This window comes from Lathamus discolor, chromosome 5 (assembly GCF_037157495.1).
Source record: "Lathamus discolor isolate bLatDis1 chromosome 5, bLatDis1.hap1, whole genome shotgun sequence".
Taxonomy (NCBI): domain Eukaryota; kingdom Metazoa; phylum Chordata; class Aves; order Psittaciformes; family Psittacidae; genus Lathamus; species Lathamus discolor.
In genome coordinates, this window is record NC_088888.1 from 20,569,008 (window position 1) to 20,596,955 (window position 27,948).

Below are 27,948 nucleotides of genomic sequence, written 5' to 3' on the forward strand. Positions count from 1 at the left end.
GGGAGGTTGTGAGTGCTCCATCCCTGGCAGTGTTCAAGGCCAGGTTGGATGAAGCCTTGTGTTGGATGGTTTAGTGAGAGGTGTCCCTGTCCATGGCAGGGGGGTTGGAACTAGATGATCTTGAGGTCCTTTCCAACCCTAACCATTCTATGATTCTATGATTCTATGATCTTCTTTACGGCCAACCCTGCAGCTAGCTCATCTTCTAGCTGGACAACCTACTTCTGCTGTAATACCAATGCTTGCCCGACCAACAGGGAAGACAGTGGAATCAGATACATACGATAAGAATGGCAATACCAGTGTATGCTTTATTCCTGTATTGACTTTCTCACAGAAGGACTATGCAAAGCACAATACTGAATTTCAGCCCTGTGTGCAGGGTCAGGATATGGCAACCAAGTTTTTCTTAATCCTCAGGTTGGCTGTAAAAAGGAGATGACTCTTGTGTTACACTTCTGCACATGGGAGAATTTTGATTAAAGAGAACTAAAGATGATTTGAGTGTGGAGATCTTTATTTTTTCTTCTCAGTCTAGAAAAGACCACCAAAGCCCTTGTGCCTACTGAACTATGAAGACAGAGAATGAAAGTTGGGACTACTATTGGCAGGGGAAAGCTTCTATATTACCACTCTGTCCTGTTTGAGAGGTCTGCCTCTGTACCTTGATCATGCTTGGACAGTGCAATTTCTATTCAGAAATGTTCCCACTTGAGTGTCTGCTACATGGAGAGATAGTTAACAAAACATTGTGTCATATACAGTACCTTGCACAGAGCATTGGTCTGCCTTTCCAACCTGCTGTTACAGAGCTCAGCTGAGTACGGTGACTGTGATGGCATGCATGGGTCAAGGCTCCCAAGCACACTTGCCAAAGCAAATAAGTTTCTTCAAAAACAGTGTCTTGGAGTAGGACAAGCAAAAACCAACAATTATCTCACTGAAAAACAAACAGTCCATTAATTCTTTCAGATTTTCCCTCTCCTGTTATTCCAGACAGGAACCTGTCTTTTCTGTCAAAAGAAGTCCTGTTTATGCAGTGGATGGATACAAGCCTTCCATACTTCTAAAATCCTCCAGGTCTTAAATACAGACAGGTTTTATTCTGTCATCCCAGATATATTTCTTCCTTAACACAAAGCGAGTCTGGCTCAACCCTTTGCAGACCTCTGAACTGTCAAAAGTCTGGAATAGTAAAGCTCCCAGATAGTTGCATCACATGAGAGGGGAGGAGGTTGAAGGGAATCATCACTTGAGAATGCATGCCCACCTCTCAGCTCCTATACGTGATCTGACACTGAGCATGTCAGATCATGCATGGAGGAGATGCACAGGGCATGCCACTGCTGGCAGACTCGTGCTGCTTAACAAGTTTGCTTTGAATGCCTATCCATGGGGTCTTCTCCACCTGCTCCACATCCAGGTTTGAGTGCTTCCTCTCTGCAGCCACAGTGCTGGCAACAGCTCTTACCTTGAGAGTTGCTATGAGGAGGGATGGGTACAGCAGAAGAGCAGCAACAGAGTGAATCTCACTCAAAATGCTTCAGGCTCAGCAGGGCTCCTTTTGGCATTTACCAAAGGATCATGTCACTGCCTTCACAACCACAGGAATATTGACCAGCATTGACTTTTCCTTTTAAAAATGGAAAAATTTCATATATTTCTTAGATGTTATTTGGCTTGCCAAATGGCTGTAACCTTTTAGCCATCATTTTCTTTTTACCAGATCAGCCCAACGCCATCTCTAATCTCCTAAAAAGCTGTGTCTTGTATTTTATTGATGAAATATTAGTTTGTTCATGCTATGGTAAGAGAGGCTCTTTTCATGAGTATCTGTTACCATACATGTTACTAAGCTCCTAGTAGCTTCCTCACAAAGCAAATGTTGTTCCCTTTTCCCTAGAAAAACATCGAAATTGCCAGGGGATTAGCATATATTAAAACATTAAAAAAGAAAAAAAAAAAAGACAATACATAACAAGGAGGTCAAAGAATACACAAATTCTTTGGGTTCCTGTATTTTAGAGCCAAAGTGCTTAAAAGCACTTCTATTCCAACACAGAAACTGTGGCTTCCTGTGCTCTCAGAAGGGTGTAAGCAAATGCAGAAGTGCGGAAGAGGAGAGGAAATCTCATGGTGCCACCTGAAGGAAGAAGAGGCAGTGAGATTAACAGTGCCTCTTCAACCAGCAAGAGGAACCATGAACCCTGAAAATGCCCCAGGTGAGGAGTAACTTGTATCACAGAAAATGAGAGGAACCCATGAAGTCACGAAAAAAAGGACTTGAGAAAGGGCTGAGTTTCTTTGCTCTGCGCTTCACTTTGAACTTGCTGAAGTTAACTGAAGTTTTGGAGTAGACCCATTGCTGTTGCCAACTCATTTAATCTCTGCTGTCATGGAATATTTATTATAGAATAGTGTGCGTAAGATACCACTCAAGGTAAAAATGTAGAAAAATGAGTTGTGAGTGCAGTGGCTGTAATAATTTCCTTGTTTAAAATGCTTTAAATAATATTCTTAAGAAAGCTGGGGACAAGTACATGTGAAAATATACTGTTTAAAACAGTGAACTTTAGCCATGTAGGTCTGCACATTTGTACGGATAACCACATCATAAACTCAAGCATTCTTAGTTCAAAACAGGCTGGATTCATTAGGAAGTCTTTATCTGTGGACAGAATATATTTCAGCAAGTTGGAAGTAGTACAAAATGATTGTGGGCTGAAAAGGCTTTTACCCTGCGCAAACAGAGCAGGATTTGTCAAAAAACCACACCAAAAATAACCTCTTTGAATTAATGTAATGATAGAAATGCAGTGGTTTTATACCTTTTATCTAATGGCCCCAAATTAACTCATACTCATTATTTGGCACAGGCAGCTCTGATACAGTCGTGTGAATTACCCTAGGTCATAAAACTAAAGAAAAAGAAAAAAAAAACAGTAAGAAAAAGCAGGCAGGAAAAGGGAAGCAAGAAAAGGACTGCAAGAACAGGACCAGGGAATCAATCAGGACTGGAACATGATGAGAATTTCACTTCCTATTCCTGCTGGATAATAAATATTCTCTATCACCTTCCTTCTCACTGGTTTACCTGACCAACATGATGTCAGGTTATGCATTGTCATGTATAATGTTATTTTTGAGATCTTTTATTTGTCATCTTTCTGAACACTTACCAGTTTCACTTGGAGAAGCATACTAATGTTTCCCCTCAGAGAAGCCCAGATTGTATTATGTCCTAGGAATAGTTTCTGAACTCAGTTGCTCCTTAGATATTAGAACAGGCCCTAGGAATAGTTTCCGAACTCAGTTGCTCCTTAGATATTAGAACAGGCTGTATCTGTCAGGCCATCCATTTAACTGTTCCAAGCACTGGATGCTTTGCAATGCTTTACATTCATATGATTAAAATGATACAATTGAAATATGCTTTAAAAAGTAGTTTGTAAGCCTCTGGGTTGTTACTTAAGAGAGGTTACTTCGATTTCTGGCTTGTCACAAGAACCAGCCATATAAGAAATGTATGGGTCTTTTCATAGAATCATATGAGAGAAAAATTAGTATCAGGAACTTTGTAACTATGAAGATGTTGAGAAATGTGCACCCATTAAAGGCTCTGACTGGCAAATCAGGGAAAATATAGCAGCCCACTGGTTACTGCGAGAAAGATGCTCTTAGAGTTTCCCCACCCAGAAAAGGCCGGGTCCAAATGTTTGTTGTCAGTTGCTAGAGAGCCTGTAACTTGGCATAATCAGGCGCTGATGTCAGGGCTAATACTGAGCTAAGATCTTACCAGCATTTATAGTTAACCTGTTTGTACTACAGATTGACAGCGTGAAGCAAACTTAAGTCAATGTTTACCTCTACTGTTAAAAGCAAGGGGAAGGGGAGAGGAAAGTTGGTGGCTCTAAGAGGGCTTGATAGCCAAAGACTGGTGTCCTTGTAAATCTGATAAATAACAGACAGTCCAAATTTTTGTAAGAGCTCCAAGGTTTCCTTTGGGATTCCTTTAGATAAGAATTTGAAGGACGCTGGTCACTTCTGAAGGTACATACCCCTCTCAAGGTCCAGCATATGAGGAGAAACCACACTTTAAAAAACCAACAAAACAAAACATTATTTGTCCATTCTTTGCATAGAGATGGATGTTCTATACTCTTTTAGAGGAAGCATGCGGTCAGTGGATGTGTAAAGCAGGAGGAACAACTAGACGTGATAGTGGTAAACAGAAACATAAAAAGCAATGGAACTGAAAAACAAATAAACCCTGCCATATGTAGCCTCTTGAGTCAGGGTCATGCCCTAAATACACAATACTGTCTGAAAGTAGTACATATAGTATTTAAGCATCTAAACACACTTACTACATGTAATTTCTTTTCCAGATGCAGCAAAATATCCTTTTACTTGTACAATATGTTCCTTTAATAAGGAAGAGATGCCAATCCAGAACCTGCAGTCAGAGGTGCTTGTCTTAGAGAAGGTTCCTGGAACCATCTCGGCTTAGGTTGAATGTTTAGGCTCAGACTAATCAGGTTAAGTATGTTCTTGACAGATAATTTTCTCCTTCATAGGTCTCCCCTGAGGGATATTAGTCATAAACTCAGCAGAACACCTACATTAGATCCACACAATTTGAAGTAGATGTTAAAATAATCCACCACCTGAGCACACAAGTCTGGTAACTGTTCAATCAGTTATGCAATTTGCATGTGTAAATAAATTTTGCATTCACAGATGGATTCACATATGTATTATGGATAGGTAAGAGGGGAATCTGAAAACCGTTCTATATCGTTCATTTTCCACAATGGTATTTCATCACATCAGATTATAACTCCATATGGTTTCATATCAATATATATGAAAAGATGTGCCGAAAATGTCTGGCTGTGTTCACTATACTTCTGGAGCTGTAACAATGCTTAGGCAATTAGGAATGGGTCACTGAAACTCTGCAGCAGATAGTCCTTGCTTCTTGCAAGGTGGGTGGAACAGCAAGACTAGCAATTTTTTTTAACTGTAGTGGCCTATGAGAATAGCTGATTTAATCCTCTGGGTGTCTGGATTTCAGTTTGCACATCATTGCAACTCTTACTCTATTTTTTTGGAATGCAAATCTTCAGGTTATGCAATGCCCTATTCAAATTCTGTATTGTCAGTGCTCAGAAAGGAAGTGTGTCACCAGTCTCACTGGCCACTTATTTGTGTTGTTAGCAAAGGGTTGCGTGAGTGCTGGATTTCTGGCACTGGTCCTTTTTAATTTTTTTTTTTTTTTCTTTAGAAAACAGACAAACACACAGTTCTGATTCACAGGTCAAAGGAAAATAAGATGGCTTAAGGTTTTAGTCTGTCAATTCTCTGTCAGTATTACCAGTTTCTGTAGTATAATAAAAAAGGAAAGCATTTTTGCATGATCAATCCAGGATAAAATTGGGTGGTTATGATGACCGATACTTCACCTAAATGTAGAGAATTCAACTCTCATCTATTTCTCACAGAAACAGAAGTATCTTTCAGATATTCATATGTCTAAAATATAACACCTCACACTTGCCCGTTTACAAAACAGTTTCCCAGTATGATTTTCAGTTTCTATATGGCTGAGAATTCCAAGAAAAGTAATTTTGGAAGTCAGCCTACATTTCATGCTTAGTGATCAGATTAAAGTTTAGGTAGTGGTCGGAACCACAGAGCTATTACTAGAAGTCATGAATATGGCTTTGCCTATGTGCCTATAGGCATAGGTTTATATTATTATAGGCTTATAGGTTTATATATCTGAATATTGCCTGTCAGATAAAAGAACATTAATCAGTGTAAGATGTTAAGAATTGATCGGTCTACTTACCTAATTCTCCAGGGGCATCTCCCTCAGATTGATCTGTTTTTTATTAAATGAAATATATTTACCTCAAATTATATTATTATATATTATGGCCTTTAAAATTTTAGCCTTAAAGTTTCCCAACAAATTTTGGGAAACAAAAAAAAAAATAAAACCCTGCAATACTCTTCTTTAGTCATAATATAAAAAAGATTTTCAGTGCTTTTTCCTTTTAGAAACAAAGAGCAAAAGGATACCTCTGAATTCATGGATTCTCTGTGTTGTTGGTTTATTTTTTAGGAACAAAATTATTAGTAGAAATTTAATAATTACAAAATTTTAGAAATAGTATACCAGTGAGCGGACACTGATATAGGACACTGGCCAACTAGAAAAATGCACATTGATTAACTGAGGTGATGGGGACTCTTTTCTGCCTTTTAAAACTCAGTTTCTAGTTCATGAATTTCCAATTCTAATGCCCTATAAAGTGTTAGGAGACAAAAAAAGTCTTTGCTTTAGACTTTAAATTTTCTTCCTATTCTCTTATATTTTTTAATCAGAGACTGATTCCAGTAACTCAAATAAATAAAAATAAAATGTTCACTATAAAATATCAAAGATCCCCAGAGTCCTGTAGATAAATCAGTCTTAAAAAAATAGCATTGACTATACCTCTCAGTTCCAGAACCTCATAAGAACTAGAAAAACTGTTATTTTACCTTTGTAAATCACTTTAAGGTCAATGTATGTTATTTTACTTGAAAATTTTGATCCTAAAAAAGAAAGCGTCAAAAAGAATGTTAATCCTGTCCACTGATGATTGCAGAAGACATGCCTTTATGGGTACTCTCTGTCCTTTGCTGGTGTTTGCCTGCTGCTAGCTGCCCTTGTTTTTGCCTACTGCTGGCATATAGCTTTATCATATGCGGTTGCTGTGTTATAGTGCTGCTTCCTACTGGTGTGCTCCTGCTTCATTACTTCAGTTACTGTCTAACATTTATGCCATTTACAATATGTGAATGGAAACAGAAAGCTATTGACAATATAGATAAAGCTATAAATCTCTATTTTCTTTTAGTCCCCTACTTTGGTCTTTACTATCCTCATATTTATTGTGTTTTGTTACAGTGATATACTGCATTTGTGTTTAGCCAAAAAAAAGACTAATTGTTTGGGAACACTTTGGTTAACTAAGATGTAGGAACATTTTTTCAGGCACAGCAAGTATTTTTCCATCCACCTCTATTTTCACAAACTCATGTCTTTGACATATGAGGTTATTCTTTTGTCTGTCATTTCCAGTGTGGACTATTCAGTATTAGTACAACATTTTGGCCTGAGGCATGACTTTTACCAGCACAACTATGTAACTGAAACCTATAGGAAAAATGAAGCTGAAAAAAGCAGATAGAATTTTTTGCTTTTCATATGGTAGTGAACCAAACACTTCACTCTAAACTTATCTTGATCTGCATTTAGAAGGTAGTTGGAGCAGTATAATTTCTGGGTGGAAACATGACCAAAATGACTTTTTCATGATTCCTTTTAAACCTAGTTGGCTATCTTGTTCAATGTGGAATTGTAATTCAGTTTAATTACGGATATATTTAGTTTAAGTGTTTTTTTGAAAACGAATGTATTTAAAACATTGAGTTAATCTAAGATTAAATGCTGTGTTGCACAGGAATTTAGGTAAGTAGTGAGAAGTTCTGCTGAATCAGAACCCAGTGAGTAAATGAATACCTACATGCTTTTATAAGTTCTTCTTTCAGATTACACTTTCTCAAGGTCAGGAACTACTGATGATTCAGCACTATTTTTTTAAAACTTATTTTTTACCAGGAAAGACACTAAATTATAACATACATATAAAATAGTAACTTTAAAAATGTTTATTATATGAATTATATATTATGCTATTATTATATTATTCCCCACTATGTGCTAGATGGACAGAATTCAGAAAAAGAGTATGCTTATTCTGGGAAGGCGATGGTCTAAAGACAGATGGAAAATTTTAACAAATATTATGGGGAGGGAAATAGTGTATATGAATTAACCATAAAATCTCTGGGAGGTGACATGATGGTGAAGCAAATAGTGTCATAAGTGTCATAAGAGTGTCATAAGATAATTTTATCTACTCAGACCACAAAGGCAGAGGGAAATGAGAATATTTGTGAAGGTTAACTATAATTTTTTTATTGGTCTTCTTCCTTGAAAATGAATTTTTAGGTGAGCTCCAAGCACTAGCAGAGCCAAATGAATTGAATATGTTGGGACACACTGTGTGAATATGACAAAAGGTGATTGTGAAAATATAACTGTTGAGTGTAGTGAAAAATTTGCAGGTTTGATTAGAAAATATATACTCATAAATCCCCAAATGTTTCACCAAATTATTTCCAGTGCACTTGTGATAAAATGCAGGTTGGACCCACTGGTGATATGCAGCTTGCTCAAGGTCCAGCTAATTGTTCTGGAAAGTAGCTAAGAACTTGAGCTTCCAGGTCCCTAGCACTGTGTCAGTGCCACAGCACTGACTTGGTGGTTCTGCCTTTAACGCTCCCAGGTCCCCTGATATCAGCCCTGCCTTGCAATATGGGTCGTTTCAAAACAGCCATCCAAAAGTTTCCTTGCTTCCTGTCTTGCAGGTCAGGCACTATAAGTACTGACAGCTAGCTCTGTTCAAGGACTGTCTTTGAGTGCCGTAGCTGGGAAGTTACACTCACACAGCTAAAAAGGTGTTAGGCAAGTAAGTCTTTTTTTTGTATAGCCTCTGATGTTAAACTGAGGTAATCTGAGTAGACATATCATTCTCTGTGTTGATTTAGCTTTAGTTAATTGCCTCCTGACTTAAGCTAAATCCTTAAAGCCACTCATAACTTCCTATGTATCAGGGTGTATTCTGTCTAATCATTACAGTTTTCTGTAAAGAAGTTAAGTCTTCAAACGCACTTCAGTGATTTAGGAGCCTAAGACTCCTTTTAGAGATTACTTGCACATCTAGGAGCCTCAGTCTCTTTGCAAACTAAAACTTCAGCTCATCTTGAAAATACTTTTTGCAAACTAAAAATTTCAGCTTATCTTGAAAATAATATCAGTGGTGTTAAAATGTCAAGAGTCTCCACCTGAATTGTGTGACATGAAGACCTATATTAGAAAACAAGTCCAAAATAGATATTTAATTGAGGATAAACAATAAACTGCTCACAGAGATCAAAGAGAGAACTCACGCTTCTGACTAGGATTGTTTAAACTTGCCTGGCTGCAGGTTAGGAGCAGTGACCACTTTGAGGTTGTCTTCACAGTCAGAAGCGACAGGAACTTCAGCACTTAAGGGATGTCAGATCTCCAGGCATAAAATCTGTGGAGACTCCTGAACTCCAAGCTAGCAACATGTTTTCCATGACTGCAGATTTCTCATGTCTCATTTAATAATGATCTCCAAGCATGAAAGCTAGTGATGATCCCAAATTCTTAAGCTGTCAGTTACCTATTTGCATCTCTTGTTGAGGGGAAAGAACAGGGCGTGGAAGAAGGAAAGATGGCATGCAAAATGGAACTGAAGTCAAAGAGAGACCTGCAAACATGCAGGCTGAAAAGCCAACTGCTGGAACTATCCTACAATACAGAGACTTAGGAAAAGTTAGGAATGAGGATATATATTCTCTCAGTGTCAATATACTGAGAAAGCAAAATGGCTGAAGACATGTTCAAGAACTTCATTTTCTTTCCCTGACTTTTGCCTTAATTTGATTAATTTAATGTAACCAAGAAGATTTAATACTTTCGTCTTCTACCTCCCTTGGGCACAATGATATCAGTTCAAAATCTCAAACACAAAGGTATGTCATTGTCATATATTCCTAGCTAAACATAAAGACCTCACCTTGTAATGACAGTAACCACGATTTCAGCACTAATCCTAGCTTTATGAGAGGCAAGTATTTTCCCTGGGAAGGGAAGGTGATTGAACAGAAAAAATATCTAAATATCTACATAAGAGACTCAAAGGAAGTCCTCTTTCTGTGTCTTGCTAGTGGAGCATGGCCAAATGTGTCAGGACTTGCTGATGGACCTGCTGTCCTGACCACACCCAGCCCTTTATATTTTCACTGTGAAATTTTGGGATTCTGTTCGAGGCTCTGGGACAGCTGGGCAATGCTGTTCCAGTCAACGTTCCTCTCCAGGGCACTGCCTTGACAGACAGATAGAGGTACCATACAATAAAATGATGAAGATGAAAGTACAGAAGAGCCCTAATGTAGTTGAAAACAAGACAAACCTGTGCATGAAATGGTGTGAAAAATACAGAACTGACCTTTTTTTACAGCTCAAAATGGAAAAGTCAGGCCTCCAAAATCATGGTTTAAAAAATTTCTGTGTCTTGTGCACATTGCACAGCCTTTACCCTCAGTCCTATTCCCCCAACACTTGCACCAGCATGAAAAAGATGACATGGTAGACAGCTCCCAGGTGTCTCTAAGATTACAAAGTCCTACTCTACTAAGACTCTACCCCACAGACAGCATCTCTCCCCTGTCATACTGCTCTACCCACTCCTGCAACTGTTCTTGTGGCTGCAGGTATTCTTTACCTTCCCTTTTATTTTCAGATTGTTGATGTACATCAGCTACCCCAGGGTTAAAAAAAGAGAAAAAGAAGACAGAAAAATCAGCATTTAGCACTGAAGACAAGCCCTAAGGAGATACTGACAAGCAGTGTGTCTTGGGGGGGAATTTCTAGATGAATCCAGTGCAGAAACCACATTCCTGAAACTAGTAGATGAAAGCATGGCAACAGATACAGCTTAAAATTTGTGACTCAGGCAAATCTGTGTTTACCCAGCTAGGATTGATGCTGATACCAGCCAGAAATGCAGTCACATAGTGCCAGCAGTAAGGGTTCTAGGACTGTCCATCTAAAATGACAACTTGCTCTACTGGCTGCTGTGAATATACCACTGATTTCTTCATTTATTTAAAAAATGACAAAACAAACACTTCCAATACAATCTGGGCTTTCATCTGCAGAAAGGCTGAGCTGGTTACAGCAGGCAGGTTACAGTAATTTGTCTGTTGACATTCTTCTGATGGACAAAATGCTTATTAGAAATAGGTCTGTTGCTTCTCCCACTCCAGTGGCCTCTCGCCAACAGTAGGGTCTGGGTCTGGCTTTAAGAACTTGCTCTGCAGATACAGTGCTCCCTTATGCAGTGCAGCTCCAAACACTAAGGAAATTAATTAGGCACATCACTAAGTAGAACAGGGAATTTTAGAAGATTAAATCCTCCTAGAGCTGAGTGGAAGAGATGGGAGACATGTCTTTCTGTGGCAGGTGAATTTAAAGTCTTTGAATCTTTTACATCCCATTTATCATGGAAGAAGAATGTAAATGGTCCATAGGCCTTCAAGTGGCCTTAGCAGTTAAAAACAAACAAAACAAAACAAAACAAAAAAACCCTTTTAAAAGTTATTATCTTTAAGTTGATAATGTCATAAGCCAGATCATATTGCAGACATACGAATGTTAGTTCTAGCACAAGGAAGAAGGAAAGAATATGAGACTCGGAAGGAGGGAAAGAAGTTAAGACTAGGTCTGCCCAAACTTTAATCAGCTCAAGGTGCCTGGAACCCTACTCAGAGTTTCAGCATATGCCTTTCAAGGTCTCACATGAGTTTGCTTTGAGACCAATGCAAAATGAACTCAAATTGTACATACTCGTTGAGCTGATCTATCTGCAATTTTAGTAATTGTGACAGAGAAGCCAAACCTCATTTATTTCCCAGGGTCACAGCACCCTTCAAATTTTATCTGTCAATAATGCACACTTTACTCAAAAACCCTTTACATATTTAACTACAAATGGTTTTCAGGATCATAACATGCAGCAGTAAGATGACACATGATGACAAAAAGGGTCTGGGAAATTCTGTTCCTCTCCCTGACCCCTCTGCTTACCAGTCAAAAGTGGAATCAAAAGTGGAGAGGCACCCTGCTATGCCTGATGCCAGATAGGATGCCCAGGGACCGCCAGAGGACCATGGCAAGCCGCTTTGCGAAGGCTGCTTCAAATCCAGAATGGGGAGCAGAAAAGCATGGATAAATGATCAAAGCCTCTACAGGAAGACAGACTGATCTATTTCATAGATCAAAGGCAAGCAAGAGCTACATGAGAAAAGTATGGAATATGTCAGGTAGTCTGGAAAAGGGAGACTACGAACTGAACTAAAAGAACAGGAAGTTATCTATGATCTTGTAGCCCAGTGCTTAAACCACTCTAGCATAGATGAATTTCCATCCATCTACTGTAGGCTTCTTCTGCCTGCCTTATAAACCTCTGGTCTGACCACAGTCTCAGGTAGGCTTGGACTAGCTGGATGTTCAACCTGATTTCTCATGGAAATTCCTGTATTCTTCTAACTGAACTCTTCATACAAGGTTCAAATCTGATTGCTGTGGTGATATTTAAACACAGGTTTGAATGCTTTGAGAAACCAGAGTTTATGTCAGTACCTGTTTTGGGCACTGCAGAAGTTGCACCACTCAGAGGAACAGATCTCTAGCAACTCTGGATGGGAAAAGATGCAGGCACATGACTGTTACTCTGCTGGGTTGATTAGCACATGTTAACCACTTGGGTGGATGTTTGTTTAAAACCATCTACTCAGTTAATCTGTGTAACTATCTGACACAAATCCTGAGGTCAGTCTTTTAAGCAAAGGAATTGGACAAATGGTCAGCTTTGCAATGCAGGTGGAGGTTTGAGGAAGCAGACATAATTCCAATAGAAGCTAAAATTACACACATTGCAGTTGTTGGATTGTTACAGTTGCATCAGTTCAGCAGCTGCTGCCTATTCAGCTCAAAAAGCACAATTATTTCAGTGTTTAGACAGCTTTAGACCCCTTCTAGAAGACATTTAGACTTGTCCTCTTAGTTTGCACTGCTATGACTGTTCCTATGGCTGTGATCTGCTACTGTGTCAGCAGAAACAGGGTGAAACTAGCCTCTGAGGGCTGCTAGCTCCTTAAATTTATTGAGGGTAACAGAACATCTGACTCTACAGTCTCATTTACTTGTACAGGCTTTTCCTGGGTAGAGTCAAGAAAACAATCTACCTACCTATGTCTCATGTTCTGTATTTACAAAAGAAAGCAATAGCACGTACCTGTCTCCTCAGTGGTGCATGCAACATAATGAGAAAATACACACATTTTTCACATGTTTTTAAAAACATCCATAGAAACACAGGTTATTTTCCAGGTCTGGTGAGAGTAACACATGTTAGCATAGAAATCCCAACAGAAAAGGGCAAGCTCCATTTGCATGTTTTGGTTGTCCTTGAAAATTTATAGAAATGTGTAAGCCAGAGGGAAGGTAAAGAGTTGAAAATATTTGTTTAGCAATGAGGTTATCTGTTCACAGAAACATGGAAAACCAGTGTGATTCTTCAGTCCAATTTGCTCTGAATTATTTCATCAGATACATCTACACAATAGTTGTCCAAATAATTGATTCTGTGGCTTGTCTGTCAAATAAAAATTTGGAGGAAAATTCGGAATTTGAATCTTCTTGCCAAACAAAAATTAGAAAATAATTTAATTTGACATGTCATGCTCTAGATAACCTAAAATATTTCATTTGAAGAATTTTTACAGAAGCAGAAATACAAATATGTAGAGAGGGAATAGTTCCCAGAACTGTTGCTGGGAAGACAGTTGCCCCTTTATTCAGTATTTCAGGGGCTGTAGCACTTAGGACACGAGCCATTCAGATTCAACTCTCTCCTCTGTTTCTGTTGTTCACCTCCCAGAAAAATGGCATAATCATCACATGTGGTTAAAGAGCAGCTCTGCAGTTGTCTGCTGATAGACTTTCACTTTGGGTAAGTGTTTGCAGCTCCAGCCCTTCACGGGGTTTATCACACATCAGGTGGAGGCTCATTCCTGGACACTTTTCTGTGGTCTTTCTTTAGTAATCAGAGAATCACTGAATGGTTTGTGTTGGAAAGGACCTTAAGATCATCTAGTTCCAATCACCCTGTCATGGGCAAGGACACCTCACACTAGACCATGTCACCCAAAATCATCAGGATAAATAACCCAAATACACTTTGTTGAAAATTCGTCTAGTTTCAATAATTCCTCTACAAAATGTTGAGGAAGAAGTGCATATTTTATATATATTGTCTGACACAGGAAAGCCCAGAAGATCCAAGGAGATGGATTGTGGTAAAAAAATTTTAGTTGTCATTGCACTGCATGTGTGCAGTATATAATAGTCTGCATGAGTATATGAGAGTTACATTAATTAGAAATAAAATACATTCCTGGGCTGGGAAAGAGAAATTTAATTTTAAAATCTGTATTAAACTGACTGCCATTAAATATTTTGCACTTAAGATGTACAGAGTCAACCCCCTAAAAAAATATTTATGCAAATTCATTGGGAACATAGTGATCCTTGCCTCTAAAATATGACAACTGTACACATCTGTATGTCAACACAGTTGTCAGATAGCTATATTTAAATTCAAGAAACTGTGTAGAGAAAGGAGTCACTTGAAAAAGATCTAAGAAAGCATGCTGTTTCATGTGTTGCTGATGATGGTGCACAAAAAGCCTGCCTGGAAGAAGACAAAACAGTGTTAAGAATGCTGACCTAAGCAGATGAATGACCAGTGCCTCTAGGGCACTGATGTTTCATTACACAGACAAAAATGGACAAGACCATCACATGCATTCACATGCATTGGGAAAGAGGAAAAATTCTAACACTATTTTAATGTCAAGGATCTAAGCCAGGATACTTTTGAAATATCTTGGTAGATCATAAGATAAGGAGCAAAAAGGAGGGCACACAGTAGCTTTCATGTTTTTTACTCTTGAAGAAATCAATCAGTTAATGGAAATAAGTAATATTCTAGATCACACCAGAAATGACTGCAGTCTACTGCCACCATCCTTAGACACACATTGAAACACAAATTGTAGTCAAAAGTGATATCAAGACCTTTCTACTTGGATGCAGCAACTTACAATTGGGCACAACTTACTGCTGTATATTACTGGTAATTTATGGGGGCAGAAAGAAAAAAACCTAACCAAACCAGCTTCTGCTTTGTGTAAAACTTCAGGTTGCTAATATTGTACTTAGGACAAAATTCCAGTGGCCAAGTTTTCAGCAAATGGGAACAACCCATTCCACTAGCCAGACAAAATGCCTGCTCTGATACAAGCAGAGAAACCAAGAAAATTAGCCACTTACCTAAGAAGCTAGCCAGATTGTGAGCCCATCAGACAGTCACACCTTTAGCCAGGTAGCCAACTTGTCAGACTTCTGCCAAAGGTTTTCAAAGTGTCATTGTATCTTCAGGAAAAATAAAAAAAATACAGAAGAGAGTTAAAAAAAAAAAAAAAAGTTACCAGTGAAAAAGAGATATTTTCTGGAAAATGTGTTTTGGTGGAAAAATTGTGACCAGGTCAAGATGCAATTCTGTCTGTGGTGCTTAAACAGCCTCTGTTACCTCAGGTCTGGTAAAATAACAAAATACTGCCGATACCAAAAGGGAGGCATGCAATAGAAATATGGTATGTGATGTTGAAGGGATAAAGAACTGGTGAGGTACATGGTAGTAGGACTCAAAGGCCACAACAAGAATCACATATGCCTGAAGTATAACTGACTTCAGCCACAGTCCAAAACTTGGATATTTTATTTTTGTAAAACAACCCCTGTATTATAACTTACATTTGTCTTGAGCACTTGTGTGTCCTAAATTGACTGTCACTTGAGGTGCATACTGAACAGAAAACTTCTCATTTGCTTCACTTGGCCTTAAATGTTCCTTTTACAATGCTTCCATAAGGCATCAGAAAGACTTAATGGCTGTCACTAGAACTTTATGGAACTCAATAGTCAGAAATAAAAAGAGCCATTAAACTGTGATGGACTTCTTACAGGCCCTAGAGTACCTTGGTGTGCTTTTCACTAACAGAAACCAGTAGGAATATATAGGAGAGATGAGGTACATTCTTTGCAGCATAAATCACACAACACTGACAAGCTGGGTAGTAAAGTGTTCTGTATCACTAAAACAGTAACTTTACCTTTAAAGAAAATCTTCACTAGTGCTAAATATTATTCCTGTTGATAAGAATTTGCAAATCCTGCCACATACCAAAAGCCCAGTCAGTTTTCAGCTCAGAGGGACTGCAGCTAGTATTGGAGTCCTTCCTTTAGCTAAGGCAGACCTTGACAGTATCCCCGTTTTCATACTTGTATTACAGAAATACTCTGCATGCCCCTAGTACCTTTTATCAGAGGACTGATCTCCTTTACAGACAGTAATGAATTAAATGGTCACAATGCCAATGTAAATTGGGATTTGTTTTCCTTGTTCTGCAGATGGGAAAGAATGAGGCACAGAGATGATGCAACTATTTAAAGAAGGCTTGGCAGAGCCAGGCACAGAATACAGATCTCCTGACACTTGAGCCAGTGCCTTCACCTCACTATCTTCACCCTTTTATCTGCCTGCTGTGCAACAGTCATTCAAGCTGGACACATGCAAAAAAACTGTTTTTAAGAATGGATGCCTAAATTCCTGGGTTCATAGCTAAACTCCAAGTGTGCTACATGTCCAGAACATAAGCAGGCATGAGATTTCACTAGTTTCGAAAAGCAGAACTTAGTGACTAAATAAGGATTAAGGACCCTAGTTGTATCCATGCTTTCTTCTTTTTTTAAATCTTTCCCTTTTTCTAATAAAGACTTCTAAGTAGCTATGCTGAGCATGAAAGTATCACAGAAAATAAAGATATTGTTAAAAGAAAAATAATAAACTGCTTTGCTTCACTGGTGTCTGTATGTCTATCTGAGAAGTCATTATAACCAAGACTGATTTTACTTGTAAATGTTTGGCAAAGTTTCCAGGAAATACGTGCATGGATTAGAACCTGGCAGTATGTGGTTTTGAACATTGGTACTCATGTTTTTTTCATAGGTCAACTACCAATAGATCATCCTGTACCATGAGGTCACCTTTTATACCCTGCCCAATGACATTATCTTACTTCCGACTTACACCAACTCATATTCACGTCATGTCTATGCCAGACAGACAAATCTCTAATATCTGAAAAATGCTAGGAAACCATAACTGATATCTTGTGATACTCAAATTCTACTTACACCAACACCTTTGTTGTGGTTTGGTATCCCATGACTTGGGTATATTCCTTGATGCATGAAGACATGCAAAACAATATTCCAGTGGAAATGAACAAAAGCGTGTATGACCTTGAATACATTCCTATGCCTGCTCCTCTAGTAATTCTGTGCTCCTGAGCACTCTCTTTGCTTTCATAACTTGTTTGAGAGTGTTTCTGTTCCAGTCTGCTTGTTTGTTCCTCCTTGCTCACAGGGAGACATTGCCTATGAGAATCCACTGATTTAAGGGACACAGTTTCGTATCCAGTTTGCAATGTGAAACACTTTTGGGCTGAAAGTTGTTGCTTTTCATCTGCTATTGTTTCCTAAATTCAGGCTTACAGAAGAGTTCTCAAAATTCCTACCAGTTTCACTCAGAGCCACAACTGCCTACAGTTATAAAATAAAAAAGAAAAGAAAAATGGCAAGGATTTAAAACTTTCTAGCTTAAACCAAGATAACTGGAGGTATAACAGGAGATAATAGACCATCTTACTACACAGGGAGCTTTCTTTTGCTCTTGTAGATGTCATGTGAGAGATCAGCATGGATGTCCCCATGACGGCACTAAAGAACTAGTCTGAATGCCACTATTTAGCCTTTTTTTTTTTTTAATGTATTTATTTTTATCATAGATGCTGCTGTGTTCTGCCATAACTTCAAGCCATGTGGATACTATCTACAGGAGTCCACCCCTTTTAGCTATGGCTGTTTAGTGAAACCTGAAGGAAAAAAAAGTCCCACCGGTATTAAAATGCATCATGAAGGTAAGTCACTCTAGCTTGAAGGGCTTGTCTTTATTCTATAGAATCTTCTTTTTTACATTAACAATTCCTTTACTTTCCTGTCTAAACAGCCTTTTTGACATTAATATTACACTTTATTTCTTGTAAAAATCCAGAAGTCATTTTTTTTTATGTTATCTCTGACAGAAAAATTGTTGTCAGTAAATACATCAATAGATTACCATCCTTAATGTAACTCTACTGTGAGATTCAGGTGTTGGAGTTGGTTGGTGCACTGCTGAGCTGTACACACATATGTAGGCACAGTCTAGTCTGAAAGCTCTTCAAGCATCCAGGACAAATTCACAAATTCAGAGCTTCCAGGACCAAAAAAGCAAGCTGTCTGCAGTTAGGTGTTTGATTTGATGCACAAATACTTGATTTGTATCAGTACTAGTGTTCATTAGTTGCACTGAGTAGGTATGAAATTGTATATGGCCACTGATTCCTCATCTGTTTTTTGGAAATCACTCTGCTCCTAATATGTACTGTGATCCTGGCTCTTCCTGCCTAGTGTTTCTTCTTTTTTTTATGTTTTCATTAATAAGAATGGCAATGCACCATATTTGTACAGCAAGTGACCACCACATTCACACTATTCTTTACAGTCCATTTCCAAGTCAGATTTCTGCTTTAGCCTACCCTAGACCCCTCAGTTCATTCTGCACAAAGGATCTCAGATTTTCAAGCTATAACCATTGCTCAGCCCACAGGCATCCCCCACGACTCTCAGTTTTATGCTTAGTCTTTTTCCACAGGTATTTTTGCCACTTTTTTCTCCATTCCTCTCCCCTTTTATGCATAAAAGCAGTCAATTAATCCTCACAACAACCAGCTCTGAAACCACCCCTGGGGACAAGGCAGAGCGAAAGCCTGACAGTGCACCTCTGCAGAGGGAAGCAATAACCAGTAATTATGATACAATTTTTCCATGGAGCCATGGTGTTCCTGGCTACCACTTTACACTGCATGAAGAACCTCTGTTATAACAGGGATTTAGGCTAGGTGGCTGTCCTGGGTTCAGCTGACAGTGGCTTAAAGCCCTTCCTTCAAGCAGAGATGTTCTTCCAGACTTTTGATTTTCCTAACTTGCCACTGATTCCTGTTTTTTCTCCTATTCACACTCCTCTCAGCTCTCAAGCAAACATAAAATGAGACAAAACCTGGACCAAACCCAAGTCCAATTCAGTGGCTTTAGTTTACACAAAGCCAAGGGTGCCTCAGCTACTCTTTGCTGTGGGGACCTATCTGAAAGGCAAGACTCCTGCAGAAATATCTCTCTACAGGGAGCGCTTATGTACCTAACAGAGCTCAGGCAGCAAAAATATCCCATTTTTTTGAACAGTAAGGTCAGGAAGGCCAGTCAACACTACCTGGTTTAACCTAGGGCTGGGACAGAGGTGGCTCTTTTTGATTTGCAGGTCACCACCCCCACACACACTAACAGTGCAGTTCCTGGGCAGAAGAAAGCAACAGAGGAAAATAAGCACATGATTTTCTTTCGATGCTTGACTTCACAGAGTACTTTAGTTCAGAAACTTGGTTTTCCGTCTTTCCTCATCTGTTCTTTCTTACAAGCGTCACTGTTGAACGTTGAGGAAAATAATTCCTAAATACTATTCAGCTCATTCATATTATCAGTATTTTCAGGTGCTTTTGATTTTAAATCCTGGAGTATCTTCCCTGATAGTACTTTTAAGGTTCATGGTCATAACATAAAAATATTTCCAGATATTTATGGAGACAATATATATGCCTGATTTTAGCCCTGTTACAGTGCAGCTATTTTACTTCTGTGCTGAAATGTAGTTGCCTTTAAAAGCCAGGAAAATAGAAGAGCATTTTGGAATATTAATGCCAGGACAGGACATTCAGTGCAGCTGGGCAATGACGGTATGCAACTGGTTACTGCAATTCCAGCCTCACCATTCCTAATGTCCAAAGGGGGAAGTAGAAATTTATCATCCTGATAGTTAACTTTATTAGCTAATCATGACCCCAGGTTACGTATATAGCAAAGGTATTTTCTTTACCTCATAAAGGTGGTTTGAGGCTTGATGTCTGAGTTCTTCTAGTGGAAAGCCACTGATGCACTAATCTGATATGCTGGCTAAGGATCCCGAGCTGTTGAAAATCAATGAGTGGAGGGTAGTGGTGACAAATATGTTGTTTCTATTTGCTAGGCAAGGTTATGAGACTTCTCAGGGACTTAATCAGTATAGACAGTACTGGTCAGGAATATGCCAATTCTAACATGCAATTAGAATCTACAACTGTAATCAATCTTTATAAAAGTCTGGAATCAGATTGTCCACTCTGGTTTTGCATTTCTCAGTAAAATGCATTTAATAAAGTTTGGATATCTTCTAGCCAAATACATGGTAATATTGATCAAAGACATTCTCAGATAGATACCTGTGAACATGCTCTTAACATCAGAATTACTGTTTGGGCTTTTGGTTCTGCAAGACATACTTTCTTTTCACTTACCTTAGGGCACATGCGAACTAAATAACGGAAAGCAGTGCAAAAATTCCCAATTTAGCTTCCCCAGATGGCTCTGTGTGGAAGATAAATGCTCAAAACACTTGTTAAGGTCCAGAAGCAACATAGGTGCATGATAAACCCTGCCAATCCACAAGGCTTACTACAACCTTTTGGGAAAGTCCGGACTTTAGTAGCCCTATCTAAAGTGTATCGGACATTGCTTATGAGCAATGATATGTTTGACATGAGCAATGAGCTGGGCCGTGCTCTGGGATGAAGCATGATGCCACAGATCAGCTGTCCCACACCGCTGAGCACAGTGCAGTGGGGCAACCACTCCTGGGATTGCTCCACTGCCTCCCCATCACTGCAGCAGCAGAGCTGGCCTGGGAGGGCAGGGGACTGGGCTGGGGGGCTAAGGATGGGAAGGTGGAGGAACTGGAGGCTGGCTGAGGAAGTGTAGGAACCACAGGTGCATCAGAGACACGCGGTGACATGGTGGAAAAGGTTGCTGAGCACTCAGACTGAAGTCTGAGGAAAACACTACTTAAGTGTGTGTCTGTGTGTGTCCAGACTTTTAGCAGCTGCAAGTGCCTGTCTTGCCTGAATGTCCTCTAGCAACAGCCTAGAGCAACAGTAGCTCTAGTTTCTTTCACAGTTCTCTACCCTGTGCCACAGGCAATAAAACTAGTAGTCTTAACTGCAAACACCCGAGGCAAAATTTAATCCCGTGTGTTCAACTCACAGTGTACGTTTTTCACCTGTCTACAACCCTTCTGTACTTAGATGGGTATGTCCTGGGTACATGCTGTTTACCTACAAGGAACCCAAAGCATTTAGTGGCATGCCAGCATCAGGATGATGTGCTCCCTGCACTGCTGTGCTGAAGCTGCCCCCTGGCTCTGATGTGATAGCCTGTTTGAACAGCTACCGGTGTTCTGTTCTTCCCATCCTCTTGATCCATCTGAATTCATAATATTCTTTTGAGGGTGAGCTGAGGCTACGTCATTCTGTCTGTTTGAAAAGTAATGGTTTTTATGTGATTGCATAAGGATGCCCTGAAAAAGTAATTCTGATATAACTTGAGAAGTGATTTTATAACAGTATGCGGAATCTGATATGGATACTGCCATCACACCTTTGACAGATGAGTGCCAACAAAACTCACTCTGTAGTTCAAGACTACTACTCTGGCTATTCCTTTTGCTCTTGATTGCATAGTTCAGTAGGAAGAAAACCGTGATAATTCCCCCTCCTTTCCAAAGAGGACATAATCAGCATTCAGACAGTTACTTTGATATATAATTTTTTTCTCCCTTGTCTAGCTTTGGGCTTTGAATAATTCAACACTGTAAAATGAAAAGACATTTTTCTTCTATAAAATAAGGTTCATGGGCAGTATATATTCTAGCTTAGGGAGGGTTCCCTTTTTCCTTAATGGAAGTTTCCTAACAGAAATGTATTTGTGTTATGAACATCCAACGCAGTAAAACTCAAAGGACTAACTGCACAAACTCTCTAGATTTGACCTGTACAAAACTTCCAGAAGATTCTAAGATTCTTTGGTTTTCATCTTGTCAGATTGTCCAGGCAGAGCTGTAGTACTGTTTCAACTGGGCTACTGGACATCTGGAAACAATCTCTGGGCAGAAAGACTGGAACTGGGAAGACGTGGAAATCAGGAACTCCTAAAATGTAGATATATAACTTGGGTGCATATAGTGTGTTGTAAGGAAGCCTCCGAAGTATAACTGAGTGTGCTGATATTACTTCCCTGCATCAGTTGCATAATTGCCTACCTTTGTACTCCCTCTGGGTGCCTACGTAAGGAAACTTTACCAAGTTTTTAATTAGATAATTATATGAAGATAATGATAAAAATATATAACACGTAGGCAAGCACTTAGGCAAATCTCTACACTTAAATTAGCCAGTAATATTCCGAAATAGGAGTATCTACATAACATTTTATGTTGCTTAAAATCACTTTCCCTTATACAGAAACCATGAATTTCATGTTCCAGTGTAGATGAGTTGCTTTGCACAATCTTCTATTGTCACAGATTTGACTTTTTTTTTTTCAGGCCCTGAAAACTGCTTTTATATCCTGATTTAGATTTTTAGCTCTTCGGGGCAGAAATCATGTTTGCACGTGTTTGTACAGCAGGAGCAGGTCTTGATATATAATTGTGGTTTGGAAACATTACCACAATATAAATAGGACATTAATCATTAATTATACTGTTGATGCATTGCTATGTCTTAAGCAGTGGCACTGTCTATGACTCTTGATCTTCTCACAGAGATGAGGTCAAGACATTTCCATAATAGTAACATCTGTCTGAAGTCATGGTTGCCCCAGATGTTCTTACAACAGATTCAAAATCAGAGACTGACAATACACTGTGAATGTCAGTTTCCTGAGGAAGCATCCACATCACATATTGGTGTATATTGTGAAACTTCAGGAGGTTAAAAATTATTACCTAAGCTATGTGCATTAAGTAACTTGCATACAGAATTTAATGCATGTAAGAGTCTCAGGCTGCTTTGCAAACATCATTTGGCTTCCTATAACATACAGAAATGTTATAATCTCAATTTAACTTCAGAATAAACTAGTGTTTGATCAGCACATTCATAAAATGTAAGAAAGCGGGTAAGCTTGTCCATTTGCTGTGTACAAAAAGTGGGTAAATGCTAAACTCAGCTAATCAGGTGCAGGTGTACTCCAGTTTCTTGTGATAGCCAATGCCTAAAGTATCAAGCTCACTGTTATTTGACCTGAATTGATTTGATTGCTAAGGTCATGCTGGAAATCTGTGGCAAAGAACAAAAAAAAAAAAAGGAACCAGATCTCATAATTCTCACTAAATTACATTTCCTGAACAGCAACTGATGGTATTATCATTAACGCAGTAAGAGCTTTTAATCACATAAAGAGCAATTTAAGACAATTTCCCAGCTACTTTAGCCAAATAATTCAAATCTCATTTAAACTGCCTGGTGCACCTCTCCTTCTCTCTTTTTGAGGATAAATGGTCAGGCCTACAGAGCTCACGTGGCAAGGAACAACAGGGCAATAGGACTCACAGTACACCACCACATGTCTGGGAACTCAGGAAGGCAGGGAGGACCTATGTCTCCCAGGCCACAATTCATTAGGTATTTTATGTTGCTGATCTGTTCTACAGAACTGGCTGTTCTGCAGAAAAGGAATCCTGGGTTCAATGCTCATGACACTGCAGAGGGCCAGAAAGTGGCCAGTAAGTGCAAGAAGGACAGAAAGTGCAAGAAGGAACTACTGGAATGGGCTGTACTTCCACCTCATTTGTCTCCATTTAAATGCATGACTGAGATGTCAAAGCTCAAGAGCTGATTTCTGGTTCTGCCTCACAGATGTACCTAACTCCACACCTGTGTTAAACTACTAAATGGAGGTGAGAAAGAGAACTTGAGACATATCCCTTTCCTCAGCATTTCCTGCTTCATGGCTCAGTGCTCTGAATACTGGCATACCATGCCTGTTGTCAGCCTCAACTTTAAACATCTGCTCTGTTTGCTGGTTGTGTGGGACACCTCACTCAGCACCAGCATTTCCCTTCCTGGAGGTGGGCACACACAGTTTAGGTACTGAGTATCACAGTTCTCTAAACTTGTTTAGAGATGTTATTCTGAGATTCCTCAGTAATTAGGCATTGCATTTTAGTACTCAAAAGTCCTGCTTTGACATAGGCCACCTAAGAAAGGATTTAATATACAGAGAAGATGCAGCACCTAATCATCAGAGAAAGCAGGAAGACACAGTGGAAGAAATGGTTTGAGTAGCTATCAGGGACTTGGAAAACCTTGATTCATATTATTATTTCTTGCTCAGTAATGTGCAAATGATGTCTCAATGCCTCATTCCTCCTCTGCAAAAGGAAGAAGAATACTGATGTGTCCTACACGAGTGCTGTGAGGATAAACTGAAGTACGGAGACAGAATAGGAACAAAGGTCAAAGGCAGAAGTGATAGTCTGAGTGATTATAGGTCAAGTTTCACGAATTACTCACATGCATGGACAGAAATTACTGAGGCTTTTTAATTTGTCCAGGCACTGTCATCTTGCAGCAGTTTATGTGCTTCTGGGAACACACATGGCAAAATCACAAGTAATTTCCTTGAGCATTGCAGGGAATAAGAATCCTCACTTTCGAGCTGTGCCTATTTAAGCCTTTCCTTTCTGACCATCATGATTATCTGCTGCTATCTGAGTCCCAGTAATCCTACATGTCTTCTACTCTTCTGACCCACATCAGCCTCAGGTTGTCTCCATGACAGGTATCTCTAAAGCAAAGAGGTACAGACTTTGTCAATTATAACCATTTCACAGGTACTGTCAAAATGTTGATCAGCAGAACATTAGAATCTGCATAAGTGCTTATTTTCTTTTCCACCCTTATCAGGCACGTGTTCTCTTGAAAGCCTCTTGAAAGGAAGATGTAAGAGCAATTCCATTGATGTTCATTATTAAAAATAACACATCATTCAGTTAGATGTGTTGATGTTTCTCAGAAGAGGTCAAGTGCAGCTGTGTGTCTGGAAGGGTATGCCTAAAGGTTAGACATCAGACAGTCAATGAAAGCAACAAAGTAAATGGATGGAGGGGAAAGGTAGGACAAAGGTGACATTTTTCAGCTGGACAGCTAGACCAAGTGAATACCCAAGTACTTCTCTACCATTTGAAAAGCTTGTATCTGGTAGATAATGTTACAGAAACAAGGTTCTGGGAGAGGTTTAAAGGGATAGACAACAGTCTTAGTAAGCAAAGAGGAGGTGTTTCATAGGGGAAAAGAAAACAGAAAGGTCAGATCAGAAAAGACTTTTCAGCAGAGAGATTTAATTCATGGCATGCAGACTGCTGACCTGCCCTTGTTGTTCATTTAGAGGAAACCACCAAACTTTTCTTGAATAGCAGTCATCTGTTTTATAGGGGTGTCTTAAATTCACATGCTTATCATATTCTATAAATGTACTAGGAGATCATTAACCAACTCTAATTAACCTCAGCACAGCCAAGTATTCTCTTTTAAGACTCAGCTGAGTGAAGGTCACCTGTTCTGAAAAATTAACTGCTCGATCTAATGAGTCCTTGCATCACCTCTCATTCTGAAGTTGAACTGAAATGATCCTCAGATATTATCTATAATTTATATAAGATAAATTCTATCCTGTTGTTTCTAGTGCCTACTTCAGTTAAACTCTTTTGCAACATCATTTTCTACACAGTATTCACCTTATTCCTTCAGGTAAATCTTTAAAAATATTCTCTGCTACCATAATATGGAACGTTTAGCATTGAAGTCCTGGAAGAATAAGGTGCTTGTTGTTATGTTGGAAATCCTAATGATATTGGAGTAGTAGCAGAGCAGCACCAGCATGCTGGGTACCCAAAATTCCTACTCCTATGGAGGCTGGATTATATCCAAAAGCATTGTGCTACACTGTACAGTCCAATTTTACATGCAGTTTAACTCTCTAGCCAGTACAGAGATATTGGATCAAACGGGAGAAGTTTATAGTTTTAGGGTGTTTGAAAGAAAGAGAGGATTTAAACACAGTTGGAATGAGGGGGATGAAGCATGTGATTAGTACCTTAATGGGAAGAAAATGGAAGATTAGAATAGCACAGGCACAAACGAAGTGTATGAAGAGAGAGAAGCCTAGGATTAGGTATACAGGAATATCATGGGTTAAGCTGTTTTAAAGATGTTCAGACTTTGATTCTTTACCTGAGCTATTGGTGGACTGTCTAGGGTTGTTTGATACATACCCAGATGGAAACCCTGATTAGTTCTGCCTGTCCCCTGACAGGAGCCCTGAAACCCAGACATGACACAGCAGGTCTGGGAGGCCTACATCATTGATGTGATCCTATTTGAACCAGAGGTGCACTTGCACAGACTGTTGCAGGATGTAGCTCAAAGTTTTCAAGTCATGCAGTAGTTATCCCAGCCAGTGTGTATCACTGTCCCTTTAAGGGAATAAATAGCAGCAACCCCAAATATTTCAGCCCCCACTCCTATAAGTAACAGAAGAATCACTTGGAGATCACATAGCTTCCTTTATATTTAAGTAGTTGCCATAGCATCTCTACTGTAAAGTTGTCATAGTTTTGGCTGCCTAAAGGATGTCTAAACTTCATCAATCATGTTTCTCTCTCTGCTTAGAGAAAACAAATAAGGTTAGGAAGCTAGGGTTCAAATAATTTTCTTGAAGCATAGCAAAGACTATCTGATGAGGTCCCATGCCTTTTTAGAAAGTGTCAAGTCAGGAAAAGAACAGGTTTATGAACATAAGGAATGAAGAATTAAAGCACATGTTCAGGCAACTCTTTACCCTGCCTCTCTTGTGCAGCCCCTGCTCAGTGAACAGCTCCCATAACGAAGGGTGCCTTTGAACTGTACAGAAGGGGTGGCTACATATGCCCTGCAGCCAAATTCCTGGCGCACCTCAACCCCGGGACACCAGATCTCCCACATTTGATAAGCCCTTTGCTTCTTTTTCATAGTTATTTCGCCTTTATGCACTTGACACAATCTAACCCTGCAATGACCTGCCATTAAACTTGTCATGCACACACAGGTACAGGCCAGCTGCTGACATCTTTATTTAAAGGACCGATTCAGCACAGTGATTAACCGAGGTGTGTAGAAGCTCTTGAAGATACAGGAAGCCGTCCTTGAATTTAAGGATGGTCCTGCGGAGGAATTTGCTCCCCCATTCATAGTGGGAATGGCCCATCAAGATTACCTTTTAGCATGAATCACAGCTCTGTTGAATTGCTGTGACTAATCCTACTGGCTAATCACACCTTCTCCAGGCAAGGCAATGGGGTGGGTGATTTGCAGGTAATTCCGGTGCTATGGACAGGGAAGGGTGAGTGTCAAGTTTTCATAGACATGCCCTTTAATCCTTTGATTTCCTGTTTTTTCATACGCGGGACTTAGACCTGAAGCAGGCTTGAAGGGCATGAAATAACTGTGGGCAGCTTTAATTCTGCATTAACGATGCTTTCCCCAGTGAATGTGAGATTTCTCAATGAATTTATGAACCTCCCAGATGCTGGAGCTGGCCAAGGATTATGTCTCCCACTCTAGAAGTACTAAAATGATGCAGAAACTGAGCTGGGAGATGCTAAATCATCAAAGCTTAATCCTTGTGATGCAAGGATTAGAAGACCAGGGGAACTAATCCCCTGCTCAATTGCCCTAATCAAACGGCCTTTGAACTAGATGTGTGCAGGAATTCGAATTAACATGGTCTGAGGTCAGAAATATTATTTTTCTGTGTTTTTTTCTCTTTTAATGAAAATACCTAATCCCAAATAACTCTATGGCAAACCATTTCTCAGCACTATTGTCTAGAAAGAACTGCTTAACCATTTGTTTCTTAAAATCATGCATCAGTTTTTATATAAAAAAGAATCTTTGAATGGGTTTAATGATAAAACAGACGATAAAATATAGATGATAGAGGATAAAAGAAGATAAGATGTACCTCTCTTTATTGTAGACCACTATTTTAGAGTTCACCTTACTTTAAAAGAAACTGCTTTTAAACCATACGAATGGTACTTTAGG

The 27,948-nt window shown here is 39.2% G+C and overlaps 1 long non-coding RNA gene across 1 annotated transcript in view; it reads left to right on the forward strand.

Moving 5' to 3' along the window:
* The window catches only part of LOC136014890 (uncharacterized), a 78,277-nt gene that overhangs the window by 10,296 nt on the left and 40,033 nt on the right, over positions 1–27,948 (forward strand). Inside the window, exon 2 of the long non-coding RNA XR_010612915.1 lies at positions 17,686–17,817. This is a non-coding gene — a long non-coding RNA (uncharacterized LOC136014890). The remainder of the gene's footprint in view (positions 1–17,685; positions 17,818–27,948) is intronic.